This window comes from Lissotriton vulgaris, chromosome 1_1 (genome assembly GCF_964263255.1).
Source record: "Lissotriton vulgaris chromosome 1_1, aLisVul1.2, whole genome shotgun sequence".
NCBI lineage: Eukaryota > Metazoa > Chordata > Amphibia > Caudata > Salamandridae > Lissotriton > Lissotriton vulgaris.
The window spans coordinates 750,485,960-750,502,910 of NC_141685.1; the positions used below are offsets into that span (position 1 = coordinate 750,485,960).

At 41.3% G+C, this 16,951-nt stretch overlaps 1 protein-coding gene across 1 annotated transcript in view; it reads right to left on the bottom strand.

Moving 5' to 3' along the window:
• The window catches only part of LOC147747756 (2-5A-dependent ribonuclease-like), a 404,162-nt gene extending 389,065 nt beyond the window's left edge, over positions 1 to 15,097 (bottom strand). The window contains exons 1-2 of the mRNA XM_086926092.1: positions 14,971 to 15,097; positions 8,156 to 8,271 (exon numbers count right to left, since the gene is read on the bottom strand). The gene's annotated coding sequence lies outside the window, so the exon portion shown is untranslated. The remainder of the gene's footprint in view (positions 1 to 8,155; positions 8,272 to 14,970) is intronic.
• Between the last annotated feature and the right edge of the window lie 1,854 nt (positions 15,098 to 16,951).

The following is a 16,951-nucleotide window of genomic DNA, read 5'->3' on the forward strand; positions in this document are numbered from 1 at the left end:
AGTGACACATTAATCAGCCCCTAATTCATTATTGTCAGTTGGGGCAGGGCAGGTGTTGTAACTAATTTTGCAACAATGAAAGCACTTAGCAAGTGCAAAAGATCACTAATCAGGAAGCACTAAGGAAGCAGGTGCCAGCTAAAAAAATATTCTGTGACACATTAATCAGCCCCAAATTAATTCAGGTCACTTGAGGCAGGGAATGTGTGCTTTGCTTTGCCACAATAATGTACACAGGACAACCAGAGGGTGCTGTGATGAAACAGAGGGTGGCATGGGTGGGCCAGAGGGTGGCATGAGTAGTCAGAGAGTGGCAGTGGTGACAGAGAGTGGCAGTGATGAAGAAGAGTGTCCCAAACAGGCTGGACACGTAGAAACAACAAATTCGCAAAACTTGCGACCCGACAGGTAAGTTCGCGTTTGCGAAATTGTACGAAACCCTCGCGAACTGGCAGAAACCCGTGCGAACACAAAAAAAAAACGCAAATTCGCGAGAATTCGCGGATTTTGCGGATTGCGAGTTCGCAAATCCGCAAAATTTGCGAACGCGAGATTCGCAAAATTCGCCCATGCTTAGGTACAACGCACATTAACCAAATTCAACATTTCACGGATGGGGGATCTCTATCCTGAGGATCATGTCTTCTCAGTGGCTGAGGAGGACCGGTTTCGGGACAGATCTGTCATGGATACCTTTATATTGCAATGCATCCGTTCAGCTTTGAGAGCAACACTACCCACTTATCCGGTTCACCTGCACCTATGACTCCTTTGCCATTGATTGTTGAGAGCGACACTGGCGCCCACCTCGTTTCCAAAATGTATAGATCATGCTCTAGTCTGCAACCGGTGACTGATGTTAAAATACGCACTGCATGGTAGCAAGACCTTGGTCATCCCATTACCGACGATCAATGGGAAAAATGCTGCAAGGTAACCAGAGAGGTCTCCCTGAACAGCATGCACAAACTTATTCACTTCAAATTTCTCCGCCGCGTATATCACACTCCGGCCGTGGCACACAGAATTGATCCTTCCAGACCACATAATTGTTTAAAATGTTCCACTCCACACTCAGACTTTGCCCACCTTACGTGGAAATGCCCCAAACTACAGGCATATTGGGAACAAATACATGACACATTAGGAGACATGATAGGGCTGACACTTATTCCCAAACCAGAAATAGCGCTCGTGGGTTATACAGTTAATTTTCCCAAAAAGGTCAGGAGATTTGCAGCTCTAGGACTATTATTGGCCAAATGGGAAATAGCGCTGCTGTGGGGCCAACGTACTATACCTACCCTTCAGAGACGGTTGCGTAGCTTGTCCTATTGTAATGTTAACTGTGATTTATATTCTTCCCTGATGCCAAGCTCATCGCGCCCAAAGGACATATGGGTACCGTACACAGCATACATTGAACGTGAACACAAGAAATATGCCTCTCAAGTTGAATGTGGAATAGTGCCACAGGGGGTTGGATGAATGTGCTGCTATTTTACTGTCTATATGTTCCAAACTTTCCTTATACGTGCACTGATGGAAATGCCATATAAGGGCAGGATATGTTCAATGCCCCTTTTTCCTTTTGGTTGCTTTCCTTTTCTCTTTGTTTAGGTGGAGTCTGGGGGTGGATGGTCCTTGCGGATTGGGGGTTGGGGAACGGGTGTACTAATGGGTCTACCGCGATTCGCATTTGCCATTATGAATACTTAAGTTGCCAAATGATAGAGATATATTATATGAGACTTTATATATGTGACTATGGTTATGTGACTTGATATTCGTAAATGTACCACTCTATATTCTTAATGTCTCCAAGAGGTATAAAAAAAATTGGAAAAATAAAGCTTTACAAAAAAAAAAAAGGATACCCATTTGCGTAAGCTAACGATGAAAATTTATACTAAACCAACCGACAGGAACAGCACTTTACAATTTTCAAGCTTCTATCCCAGAAGCCTTATCACCAATTTACCTTATTCTCATTTTCTTCGTATTAAGAGAATTTGCTCAGAATAGGCCACCACTACCCAGAAACTAGAAATACGTAAACGACGGTTTGAACAGAGAGGCTACCCCGCAGAGCTTTTACAACAAAGTATTAATAGATTAGCCATTAAAGACCGTTCTATGTTACTCACTACTCTACCCAGGAACCAATGATCTACTCTTACTTTTGTATCTAAATATTCTACACGATCCACTCAAATCAAGAAAATAATTCTCAAGAGATGGGACCTTCTCAAAAATGAAACTGACTTCAACAGAATTTTTGATGAGAAACCCGTATTCGCCTAGACACGTGGGAAGAATATATATGACATGATTAAAACACCAGATAGATCCACTGCAAGAGAGCGTTTTAAAGGGACGATTAAATGCTTCAATTGCACACACTGCAATAACATAATTACAGGAGATACACTGATGCATCCAGTTTCAGGTTAAAAAATTCAATTGTGACATACGGCAGACTGCAACACCACCAACGTAATATATTGTTTGAAGTGTCCCTGTGATAAAGCATATCTAGGGAAGACAGAGAATAAATTTAAGACCCGGTTAACCGAACACAAAACCACAATCCGCACACAAAATAGTACATCTAGTGTAGCTACGCATTGGGCGGAAGCTCAACACAACAGTAGTTTGAAGTAGTGTGGCTCACTGGTTAGAGGCGGCAGACCCGAGAGCAGAGGACGGCCCGGGACCAGGGTTCGATTCCCGGCGCGGCAGGTTTCTGGACCAGGGTCAGCGGACTCGATAATTCTCTCGCCTTGGTGCCCACTCTGATCAGCGATCACACTCGGCAACTCTGGGCATTAGCTTGCCTCATCTTCACTAATGGCCCCACCAGACCGCCGGGGATGCCTGGTCTCACCCTGGAGATACCCATTAAGGGACCATCTCTCAGGGAAGCCAGGAAGGGTTTCGCAGCGGTCGAAGCGCCTTGGGACCCTACGGGTAACTAGTGCGCTATATAAATGCCTATACATACATACATTTACATTTACAACATCTCCCAACTTAGAGCACGAATCACCGAAGTTGTTCCAAAACATGAGGGTCAGGACAACAGTAAAAAACTGCTGCTAAGAGAGGTATTCTGGATTGATTATCTTCAAACATTATCCTCTAAAGGATTAAATGATAGAATAGATCTAAGCTGTTATTTATAATCCAACATTTGATCTACACGATGTGACAGAAGACAGCTTATGTCATTTTCACAATATTTTATGGTATGAGCATTGATCGTGGGCAATTTGGTTCCTGAGAAGATTCTATACAATTTGTCTGTCTCTGCATGTTCCACACTACAACAGCACCCCTGCTGTTCATTTTATATTGTGCCCTTAACAGTCTTGGTGGCAATCGCTCACTGTACAATATAAATGGTAATTATGGTTTACACTCCAATGGCGTTGAAAATGTCATGGCAATACCCGTGATTACTTTTTTCTACACTCACCACGCTACTATACGATATTAACACAGCTTCCATTCCTTGTCATACACTATATACTATGATATGTCGCGATCACTCCTCTGTGCTCTAACCATGATACTTTACAGCAGATTGTCAGGTGTTGACAACAGTAATATGACACTAGTATGACAGTAACCAGTTATTAGTACCCAGCAGATACTCTTGGGGAAGGATTTGTTTTTGAATAACACCAGGATTGTGTTCTCTAATACACTGTTGGGCTTCATTTATATGAAAGTCAGAACTCCTTGGCGGTCATTTAAATCACAACCGAATTGCTTTTTAAACTGATTGAAAAAACCCTATAACCTTCACCACAGTGGCAGTTTGGTTTACATTAATTCGAGAACATCCGTTAGATTGTGATGATCTATAAAGTTTTATTTGATTGAAGCACCTCCATTCTGGCTTGCAAGATAAACTTGGTTTGTGAGCAAAGCCGGTATCCGGCTTTCTCGCTATAGCAGATTGACCACATCTCCCATAATGCACTAGTTCAGGGTAGTATTAGTCTTGAGGTATTGTGTGGATAAATAATGGCAGCCACTCGCGGGAGGCTCATGCGGCATTTTCATAGCGTTCACCGAGGTATTAAGACGTATCCAGCTGGTTTTATTGCATTGATGGAAGCACAAAGAAAGTATTCCTAAATTCAGGTAACAGGGTTAGCCAGTACATTAGTACACAGTTATCCTGCGTTTTATTCTCGACTCCACACCAATAACACACAATCGTTTATGTTCTTCTAGGAACCTAATTTGGAACATAGTGCCCCAGCACTGTTAAAAGTGAAATTTATTGGCGAATTTCAAACCGAGTATCGGGAAGGGAGGTAAGTTCGTGGATATTCAGTTGTAGTCTCTTTTTTTTGTTTAAGACATTTTTATTAGTCTTTTGAAAAAGAAAACAATACATAAGTCATATATACTGAGATGAATTACAAATTAACATGGAGCATATAACAGATGTAAATAAGAGAGAAGTAAATGTAGAGAAGGAGAAAGGAAAAGGGACATACGGGGGGAAGAGAGAAGATAAAAGAGCAGGGGGAAAGAAGAAAGGAAATGAGAAGAAAGAAAGAGTAGAGTTGAGCACGTGGGAATAAGAGCAAAGCAATCAACTAGGAGAGTTGGAAGAAAGATAGGTAGTAAAGGGGAGCCAAAGGAGATCAGATTTGATTTTTAGGGAAATAGAGGAGGAAGAAGCGACAGCAATCCTGTGTTTATCACAGATGAAATTCCACCATGTATTTACAGAGAGTTTAGAATTATCCTTCCAACACGATAAAATTACTTTAAATGCAAGAGCAATAAACAGGTCCAATAATCTAGCAGAAGAAGATACCATATCAATATCAGTTGATAAAGAACCTAGAAAAACATTCAATAGTGATAATGAGGTGGAGCAGCAAATCATTGGCAAGCAAATATTCCAAACAGCATTCCAAAAGGATAAAACAGAGGGACACTCGTATAATTGATGCTTAAGCGGACCTGTTTCTTTAGAGCATGACCAACATAGGGGAGAGGAAGTCAGAGAAAACTTGTGAATACTAACAGTAGTAATGATAACTCTATGATATATAAAAAACAAAGATTGAGTAATGCGTGCAGCAATAGATACTTTAAACATCTTGGACCATAAACAATCCCACAACAAAACAGGTAGGGAAACAGAGAGGTCAGTTTCCCAAGCAGTCTCTATGTTTGATTTAGGGCGATCCATAACATTTGATAACAAAATTGTATAAACAAGAGCAGCTTTAAGTTGTTGCGTTGATAATAAAGGGTAAAGTTGAGTGGTTGGAGTGAAAGAGGGTAAGACATCAGGAATTGAGAGAGAAGATAAGTGTGATTGAATGGCAGACGTTATAATGGTGTATTCATTAAGATATGAAGAAAGCAAATGATATCAATTTTGCAGCACATGAGAAGGAATGATAGAATTATCATCAAAAAACTGATGTACAAACAAAATATCCTTTTCTTTATAATATTTGAAGTAAAACAATTTGCCTTTGTATTTAAGAAATTTGTTATACCGCACAACAGAAGATAAAAAACATTGAAGAGGAGAGAAGTTTGAAGAGAAAACATTGTGAAGCAGTGTTTGGGAGTATTTCAAAATAGGGTATGTTGAAAAGAGAAATCTTTTAAGAGAGAGCGTTCTAGAACAACCGATCTAGTCACAGGATTGTCTAAAAAATCATAGGCTAATGAAAAGGATTGTTTAATCAGGAAGGCAGAGTGGTACGTTTTGAAGTTGGGGAAACGAACGCCACCTTCATTTTTAGGACGAATCAGTTTGTGTAAGGCAATGCGAGGGTGTTTATCATTCCACAAGAATTTCGTACAAATAGAGTTTATGCGGAAAAAAAATGTATTAGGGATTTTAAAAGGGAGCATAGATACAGTATAAAGAACATGAGGAATAACCATCATTTTAATTGTGTCTAATCTACCCCACCAGCATAGAAATAAGGGAGACCAAAGTTGGAGGAGGGATTGGACTTTCTTCAGAAGGGAGTCAAAAGTAAATTTAAGTGTATCAACTAGGGATGACGAGAACCATATACCAAGGTATTTAATTTTGGAAGGACACCATGAAAACTCGTTATTACTAAATATATATTGATAACATACCGAATTTAGGGGCAAAACTTCAGTTTTGGATAGTTTATAGCCCGAGTTAGAGGAGTACAACCGCACTTCATCCAAAAAATGTGGAAGGGAAGTAGTAGGATCAGCCATATATACAAGTACATCATCCGCATAAGCAGACAATTTAGTTTCAGTAGATGAGAGTTTGAAGCCAGCAATCCTGGGGTTGGAACGAATCTGTTCTAAAAAAGGTTCAAGGCAAAGAATAAATAATAAAGGGGAAAGAGGGCATCCTTGTCGTGTACCTCTAGATAAAGAAAAGAACCTGGAAAATTGATTATTAACAAATATACTGGCAACGGGGAGAAGAATAAAGGAGTTTAACCAAGGAGATAAAAGAAGGACCAAAACCAAACCATTGGAGGGTGCGTAACATAAACTGCCAAATAATGCGGTCAAAGGCTTTTTCAGCATCCAAGGACAAAGCTGCCAGCGAGACTTTGAGATTTTTACTATGTGCAATAATATTAGAAAAAATGCGAGCATTGTCTGCAGCAAGTCTACCTTTCACAAACCCCACTTGGTCTGTTTTAATTAGAAGGGGAATAACAGAATCAAGACACGAAGCCAGAATTTTAGCAAAAATTTTGCAGTCATAATTAATCAATGATATAGGGCGGTAATTTTTACATTGAGAGTGATCTTTGTCGGGTTTAGGAATTATGATAATTAATGCATCCAAAAAGGATCCAGAAGCCTTAGCCTCTGCAATAAAGGAGTTAAAAAGTTGTATGAGTTTTGGTGCAAAAAGGACATGAAAAGCAGAATAAAATTCAACAGGTAGTCCGTCAGGACCTGGTGCTTTCGATTTTTTAAGGGAAACAATGGCCTGAATAACTTCCTGAAGAGTAATGTCTTTCTCCAGCTGAGCTAATTCATCCGGAAGGGATGGGGGTGAGGGGAGGCCACCCAAAAAAGATGCTAAGTTTCCATCAGAGGGGTGTGTGTCATCAGTGTATAAGTATCGGTAGTAATTATGAAACACTTCTGCAATGCCTTCCTCACACAAGACTAGTTTGATAGAGTCATTAAAGATAGGGCCCACATTTTTGAGTTCAGATTTGATTTTTAAATAATTTGCCAACATTTTCCCCGCCTTATTTTGACCACCATGGAATTTGGATTTGATTTTTAGAAGGGTGTTACATGCTTCATTAGTGATAATTTTATTAAGGTCTGTTTTTGCTAGGATTAAGTCCTGAAGGGCAGAGGTGGATTTAGAGGTAAAATAAGAATGCTCAAGTCGTTTAATTTTCTGGAGTTGGTCTTCATAATTCCTTCTGTTGATTTTCTTTTTCTTAGAGACATAAGATATAGTAAAGGCCCGGAAGGCAGGCTTAAAGGCATCCCAGGTATTAGGAATAGAGGTGTCTGATGGGTTATTAAAAGTGACAAATTCAGTAAAAAATCCTTCAGTTTCTTTCAGGAAAACATTATCAGACAAGAGAAATGAATTACATTTCCAACGACTAAATTTAGAGGAAATGAGGGAGAGGTCAAGGTTAGTATAAACAGGAGCATGGTAAGATATAAATATGGAACCAATTGCAGACTTTTGAATAGATGGAAGTAGAGATTTACTACCCATAATATAATCAATCCTTGAGCGGGTGTGGTGTATATTAGAAAAAAAAGTATATTCTAGCAAATCAGGATTACACATTTTCCATGAATCATATACTGGATGAGCGGCAATGGCAGATTGGAAACTCTTATGGGATTTATCAGGTTGAAAATGTGGGATCAAGTCTTACCGGGCCGTAAATGTTTAGCAAGACCAATGTCTTATTCTGGATAACAACCTCATTCTGAGAGGAAATAATTTGAACATTTAAAGCTTTATGAAACAAAATAGCAACCCCCCCTTTTTGTTAACAGCAGGAGAAAACACAACTTGGCCCACCCATTGTCTTTTCAACTTAATAGACTCAACATCTGAACAATGCATTTCTTGGAGAAAAACAACTTGTGAATTAAGTTTAGATAAATGGGATGGTACCTTTTGACGCTTGACAGGGTGACCGAGACCTCGAACGTTCCACGAGACAAAATTACACATGGTGATAGGAAGGAAGGATGGGCGACACATGGAGTAGACACACTTCAAGGAGATAACTACAAAAAGGGATACAGCAAACAAATAGATTAAGTGAGGAGAAAACTCCCAACACACTCATAGTATTAAAGTATACTGCCTCTAGAGTCAGAAAGGGTAACAACATGAAGTACGAATAGAGAAGAAGAGACCGTTCAGGGAGAGAATAACACGGGAGCAAGCAGAACAAACAAGGAAGCCAGATAGAGAAAGAGTAAGAGATAGAAAAGGATACAGATGAAGAGAAAAAAGAAAAGAGTAGACAGATCAAGGCATAAGAACCTGGTCTGAGGAGAGAAGAACAACCAAGACAGCAGGAGCGAAGATACGCCAAAGAGGGGACAAATCCCCACGAGCAGCCAAAGAAAGGACATATATATGAAAAAAAAAGATGGAAAAGCAGAACCTCAAAAATAGAATCTTGCCGAGAAGAAAAATTCAAAAGAAGTCAAAGTGAAGACAAGAAAAGCTGCAATGAAGGGCAAGAGGAAGAGAAACACTAAATATTAGTATCCATGTTGGAAGAGGAGACACTCTGTAAATACGTGTGAAGTTTTTGTGGATCATCAAATGAGTGGGTACGACCATTATGCGTGATCTTGCAAAAACAAGGATGAAGGATACCATATTGAATGTTGAACTGTCTCATTAGGGGACGAAGATTCAAAAATTCCTTGCACCGGGCATTCGTGGCAGTCGAAAGATCCTGAGAGATAAAGATATTGTGTTCAGACCATAGGAGACGTTGTTTAAGCCTAGCAGCCTTCAAGACAGTCATTAACTCTGTGAACTCAAGAAACAACATAATAATGCCACGAGGCTTGGTAGCGTTGGAGTTAATACGGCCTAGACGGTGGGCTCTCTGTTTGTTGAGGGGGTGAGACGAAGGTTGAAGATCCAAAAGTTCATGTAGGAACTTCCGTAGGAAAGACACCATGTCCAGACCCTCCACATTTTCCGGAATTCCATAAATGCGTAGATTGTTCCTAGGATTACGGGTTTCAAGGTCCTCAGTGTGTAGTTTCAGTTTGTGGATCTCCTTTTCCAACAACGGGATTTAAGCAGAGGCATCCTGAATATCACTCACGCGTTGCTCCAAATTCAGAACCTGGCCCTCCATAACAACCCAGCGCTCTTCAATTTGGTTGAGTTTTTCGTTAGTAGCAGACATGAATGGTTGGAGACCACGAACCTCCTCCAAAATGGAGTCTAGAACAGGATTTGAGGAGGATAGAATGGGAGAAGGCGGGTCATTTTTAGGTCTCTTAGGTTTGGCTCCAGTATGGGACGTTTTTGGATTATTTGAGTCATGAGCCATGTTGTTAGCGTGGGAGTGCGCCAAAAAGCAATGTAATAATAGGTATTATGAGGTGCACACTACACAAAACAACGAAGACTTATACAGCTGGCGCAACCTTCACAAGCTCAGAAAAAGTATATAACAGGAAATATGTGTGTGCATTCCCAAAACGTAGGGCAGTGGAAGATGGGACAGATGCACATGATGGGTAGACGTTGAAGCTTTAACTGAGGAGGAGCAGAAACCATCAAAAGGACCGCATTCATGATCCAGCGTAATCAATAACAAAAGATTATAGTAGACTTCACTCTGGGTATCATATTCGTAGAATTAGGAGGAAAAGAACAAGCCTTCTCTTCAGACCATGCACACCTAAAATGGCGGCCGTATTTCCTCACATAGGCTAGGAGCAGGAGGCATAGGACTATGCAACAGCATGCAGCCTACGGAAAACATTGCGGTTTAAGCCACAATGTGAATGACACGGCAATGCGATCAATATGAGTTGAAGATGAGGCATTTAGCGCTGAGCGGTAAAGCGCAAAATAGGAGATAGCTAAGACGCGGGCTCAGCGGCACAAAATAACGGCCGCCCGCGTCTACACGAGAAAAAAATTACCGCTGTCTGTAAAAGCTGCTATGCGGCAGGAAAGCATGTTTCAGCGGTCTCCCCTTGTTCCAGGCACCTTCCGCCCTCACTGCAGTGCAGAAGTCCATTTGAAGAGGCGTTGGAAGAGGCTCTCACGGCATCTGCGGGTCCGGTCCTCCACGGAGCTCACGGAGAAGTCGTCCTCACTCCTCGGCGCGCAAGCCACGCCCCGTAAGTTCGTAGATATGACCTGTATTTAACTGCTTCATGCGAAGGCTGTTTTCAGCCATTTAACACATCCATGTAACATTTGCAGACTGATTGAGTAAAGAGTAAAGAACATAGTGTTGGAGTATCTAGAGTGGCAGCCAGTGGTTGGACCTCTGTTTGTTTATACGCAACTAGCGGTGAGTATCGACAAAGGTGATGGTACAGTTAAGGTTCACTTGTTGTTCTGTGCTCACCGTTGGTGTGAGAAGGCACCAGATGGGTGCATATTGGGTTTCAAACGTGAAGGATGCAAAACAGTTATTGTTCCCGTATACCTGCAGTTAATTATACGAGGCATTGTAGTTGAGAACATGTGTTGTTTTTTTACATCCGAATCAGTTCTCTCCAGGTTGATTCCTGGACAAGCTTATATCGTCACGTCACGTGAATTGGATCTTTCCAGTCCAGGTAGACTGTTTGTTTATGTTTATAGTTGCATCTATGAGTGTCTCCCCCTCACGGGCTGGCAGCACATTGATCACGAGGTTTGTGGAAGTGTGTTAGATATTTAACACAGGAATACACATTGACACCTTTGTCTCACAGTTACAGTACCTCCTGTCTTACTAGTATTCCACTAGGCACCAGTTACTAAATACTCACTCTCACTATTCGCACACTGCTTAACTTTAACAAACTTCTTCATTGTTGAATATGGTACCTCTCCCATTGTTCAAAATTGTTTATGATGCTAAGCGATATCTGTATTGTATACATATATTTAGTTTTTGTTTCAGGGTCTTTGCCCCTGAGGAAGAGACGTACATAGTCCCGAAATGCATCGGGCTCTGGACTGTTCATAATAATGTTTCTTCTGATTTTCAAATCAGATGCATTACTAATCATGTATTTGAATATGAGTTGTATTTAGTTGTATCTAAATTTTGGATTGTATGATTTATGTCCCTAGATGGACAATGTCTGTATATATGATGGAACTCACAAAGATTTATTTGTGATTAATGACTCTCTGATATCAATATATATATAACAAATATTGTTTGAATTCATGATCTATGTTGATTAAAACTTTTGTAGGAAAATAAGAAAAAGTCAAGACCGAGAACAGATTGTTCAGCAGAAACAGTGCACACTACACACATGACGTACTCTGTAGCATTATGTTTTAACTGAGTGTGTAGCCAACACATGATAGTAGTGTAGCACCCTTTGTATATTAGTTTTGAAAATAACTTTTCAAATAATCAGTATAAGTAGCGTGTGCCTCTTTTCATCCTTCACAGGTAAATGTAGTGACACATGCCAATTTAGGCTGGTCATCTCTTTGGCAGGGTGCCAGGATTGCTCCCCTGTGATTATTACGGGCCCGCTTGCAGCCTGCGTTCACAATTTGTATTGAGTAGTGTGGTTTTCCAGTTTGCTTGCTATGGCATCTGATTGGTTCTCTAAAGTGGCCATTTCAGTGCTGTTCCATCGCAGTCTCTAGAACCAAAACGGAGGTTAGTCCTCAGCCTCGTGGGTGGTGGCTAATAAACAGAAGGAGGCTGTTCCTGTCAGTTGCTTTATGAAAAGTCCTGGTTTGCTGGTATCCGTTCTCTATGAATATCAAGAGCTCAAAAAAGTATAATTCCTTGTTGGAAACTGTTGATATGAACTTCAGGAAGGGCCACGTCTATTGACCCAGGTGGTAAATTCAGGGATATCTGTGGTGTCACCTCTCCAAAATATGATGATGTCATCTATGTTTCTGCACCATAGTTGGATCCTTGAGTAGTATGGATTAGAGTGGTTGAGAATTAACCTTTTTTTTAATTCTACATATAGGGGCAGGCAAGGATAAGAGCAAAAGGACTGCCCATCGAAGTCCCTTAGCATAGGAGGAAAAGTTGATTTTCAAATTGGAAGAAGTTTTACTTCAAGGCTAATTTTGCGCATGTAAAAAAAAACAGTCAATAGGTGTTGCAGAATCCCATCTCTCTTCCCTCAGTGTCTCTTCTAAGACAAGTAAGGTGAAGTCCTGGGATATATTGGTATAGAGTTCTTGTACTGCACCGGGATGCCTCAGGGTAAGCTGAGCGCATTATAAGTTTCATATTATTATATTATTAGTATGTCGAGTTTTTAAAAAGTCAACATTCCCTCCAATATTTAATGTCTCCATGGTTAAGAATGTACTTGGTGTCCCTCAGGAAAGTCAGTGTCTTCTCCACCAGAGGGTTCAAGAAGTGGACATGAAACTTTGACAAAGGTTCAAAAAGTGATGCAAAGCTGGAATCAATGGGTCTCCCTGGAAGTGGTTGTGTCTCTTTCTGGATTTTGGGTAGAAAGTGTTAAATATAGTATCTGGGAACTAAGAAAGAAGAAACTCAGTCTACCTGAAATCAGGACTTTTTAAAAAGCCACTGACAGGAAGTCAGTCTGTTTGATAGCGACCACCCATGAGCCTCCCCTTTGACCAGTTCCTGTGACTGCGACAGGCCTGCAGTGAAATGGCCACTTTAATGAACTAATCAGATGCCCTAGAAAGCTAACTGGAGAACCACAACTACTCAACATACATTGTGAACGCAGCCTGCAATATCCACATGCAAGAGATTCTGGAACCCCTCCAAAAAGATGGCCAATCTAAATTGTCACGTCTCACTATGTTTACTCCCACATCCAACCTTGTAAAGAAAGCTATCAATAAAATATGGTTGATTCTAACAACAAGATTGAGGGACCTCTCTTTGAGTTCAAACAGACCAATAATATCCGTTACCTTGTGGTACACACCACACCTTGACGTACGAGAGCTAACCCCAGTGACGGGACATTATCCCTGCATATATTACAGCATATGCCACTTGACATATAATACCAAAGAGATTGATCTGGGCTTGAGGGACAAATGGGCATTACTAAAAACACACCAACTGCCAAATCAATAACTGCATCTACCACATCTCATGCTAATGCAGTCTACGGAACATAGGAATGAGCACCAGACCTATCAAAACAAGAATTATCGAACACTGCAGCAACATCAGGTGCCGTTGTCTCAAGACAAAACTGAGTACACATTTCATCGCAGTCAACCAAATTCCTGCAGAATTGAGAAGGATCATCCTGGAGACCATACAACAGGAGAATATCCCCACATGGCTTTTTGAAAAAGAACAATGGTGGGCTTCAAGTTTAAGACAAACACCATTGGGCTTAACGATGAGATCACATGGTCTAAAATAAACATCTACGAACAGATAGAGAATACTACATCCTTCTTTTATAAATAAGACCCTGGGGGTTTGTATCCACATTGATCAGCCCTTCCACACTGCTGTTCATTTCTTGACTCTAGCACTGAAGTTGTGACACCTGTCTGGAATCCCTTCAGAGGTACTGGCACAAATTTAGCTCTGCCCATCGCTACATGCTTACAGATAATTCCCTGTATACACAGTGTCCGCCTTCCTCCCACAATGCAATGTCTTATGGGTTCTCGTTGGATGCTATGGATGTTACATTAATTCTGGATTTCCAGGAACCACTCTGTATTCCACACACATGCAGGGACTGACCAAAGGCATCATTTTCCATCCGTCGTCTTTGGTAGACATGGTAAAAAGAGCCAAAAACAATATGTTCATGCGTACCTCTGACACCTTCCAGAGATCACGTAATATCTCGGTGTGCATAATAGTGCTTCACTTAGTTTCTTTAATTATTGCCTAGTCTCTTCGGCTCAATATTACTACAGTAAGTTTCCACTGAGCTGAGAATTTTTGTTTTATTTGACACAAGATTTAAGATACAAGGAATCAAAAACAATGAGCGTCGCTATGGAATCATCAGGAGGTTCCTAAGCAACACTATTGTCAGCTGATCTGAACTATTTATTACTAAGTTTGGTAGTTGTCACGTTTTTAAAACTCGTACAGCCCAGATGATTTAGCAGGATTACTAGCTGTGTGCCAGTGGGCTAGTACTTTTTCTAGCCTTGCTACTCCTGGCCTGTAGTTTATGAGCAGGGTAACCAGAAAGGTCCATGTCACCATTCCTGACCTTTGCTTTTAAATAAAAGTGCATTATGGGAGTTTTAGTCTTGGTTCATTTTAATCAGACCATGACCTCTGATAACAAAGATATGTAAAGGCAAAGTCCAGGGATGCAAAAGTGGAGGCTAAGGATGGGTACGTGGAGGCGGTGCCATCTGGTCACCCTAGTCAGAAAGGAGCAGAACGTGCCCTACGAGCCCGGTGTACTAGAAGTAGTTTTCCACCACATGCCCTTCCCTACCCTCCATCCACCCTTCAGTGCCAAATACTAGGCTACTGGAGAGCTTAGCAAGGAGCTCAATCCTGTGATATCATCGGGCGTCAAAAGCTGCACGGTCTCACTTCTGCTACCGCTGGCATTTTGGAGCCTTGTGTGACGTCCTTTAACGTTTCCTGCAGTTCATACAAATAAATCAACAAGAACGCAAAATGTGGTTAAAAAAAAGAGTGAGACAGCTGCATACGTGCACTTTAAAGTTTGTTTAAAGATTTACAGCAGTAATTGTTTAAAGATTGACAGCAGTAACTTGGAATTTCGATGATACCCGAAAATGCTACTCACCCCGGATCCGGGTCCAGTCCACCATCGAAGCTCACAGGTCAATGTCACGAAGTCTAGAGCCAGGCAGGGTCCCGCTGCAGCTCGAACAGCTTACAGAAGGCGCAGCTGGAGCTGTGGGAGGAGCCAGGCAGCGGCCCCTGGCTTTCGTTTCTACACAGTGACTAATATAGTCAGTCAGTCTTTCAGGGCAAAGAGCGCTCTCTGCTCCTTAAGAAACACGGCGGCTCGCCGGGGTGGAAGCTCCCGAAAGATCTCGTGTGGCGTAGTAACATGCCTGCCAACTTTTCAAACCCAATAGGAGGAGGATCATATATCTGCCAATAAACTTGATTCAGGCAGGAGAAGCAAGAGATTTTATGCCCAAAATGGCTTTATAATGACTGACTCCTGCCTAAAATTGCCTCTGCTTCAATAGAGGTCAACGAGGAAAATACATTCTCCCAATAATTATTTTAAATCTCCTTCTTCTAAAATCAGGGCATGGATGGCCTGTCAACTTTTCCAAACCAATACGAGGGTCATGTATGCCAACAGACTCAATTCAGGAAGGAGACTCACGATTTCTTAGGCCAAAATGTGCTTTATTTTGGCTGTCTCCCGCCAGAAATAGCCTCAGCGTCAATAGAAGTCAATGAGGAAAATATATTTCCTCGTTTTTTTTTAATCTCTCACAAGCATTGGTACATGCTTTAGGTTTTGCCTTCGTGATTGATAATAATTTTAGGCTGTTGAGCAGTTGTGCAATATAATTTAAAGGAACTCCATAAAAATGTTATGACTTGTTTATTGAGAAAGGCACAGGGACAGATCCTCCATTTGAGCAGAGGAGCGTCCCCCCCTCCCAAGCCCAGAGCTGAAAAATAAAACAGTAATAAAGTTAATTTATTACCTTTTTATTTTTCAGCAACCCGTCCTCAGGTAAGTGTCAGGACGGGGCTGGGCCAGTGCTGCCGAGTGACAGCAGCAGAGAGCTATCAGCCTGATTCATCATTGGGCCGTTTTGCGAGTTTGAAATAGCGAATCATAAGGAATCGCTATTTCAGACTCGCAAAACGGCATTCATGTAGGAATCGCAAAAACAAAAGCGATTCCTACATATTCCTTATTTGCGATTAGCAAATTGCTAATCGCAAATAAGGAATAACTCCCCATTTATTCCTATGGGCCAAAAGGCCCATAGGAATGAATGGGGAGTATTCCTAATTTGCGATTAGCAATTTGCTAATCGCAAATAGGATTGCGATTTAAAGGGTGCCAGGGGTGTCCAAAGGACACCCTGTAGCACCCCTTAAAAGTAAATATGAACAGGTGTTGCGCACACACATGTCCAAAGGACATGTGTGTGTGCAACATGCAACTTAGAAAAATGCTTTTAAAAGCATTTTTCTAAGTTTTCGCTATTTACCACGAGGTTTGACCTCGCGGTAAATAGCGAGCCGAAATTGCGATTTCGCACTTTTAAAATGGATGATGAATTGCATTTAAGGAATCTCAAATAGAGATTTCTTAAAGGTAATTCATCGCAAAATAGCGAAATCGCTATTACCGATTTTTGCATTTGGGATGATGAATCCCAAATGCAAAAATAGAGCTCGCAAAGGGCCAGATTCTCAGAATCTGGCCCTTTGCGAGCCCTTTTCGGCTTCATGAATCAGGTTGTATGTGCTTTAAAATGTGCATGTCTCTATGGCGGCCGGCCAGACACACGCATTTTAAAGTTGTCTATCCTAGCTGACTTAGACAGCTGGGTTAGAGAAAAGGCAGGCTTCCTGTGTTCTTAGGAGCGCTGGGAGAGCCCACTCTATCCAATTCTGGTGCTGCTTTCATGCTGTGAACACAGCACCAGGATTGGGTAGTGCAGTTACCTGCGTCAGAGCTTTCTGTGAAGTCACCCGAGGGAGGAGGATGTGGCACTGCAATTCACCAAGTTATGTCTATTTTAATTATTTTTTTTGTAACCCCCGCCTCACCACCCTCGGTA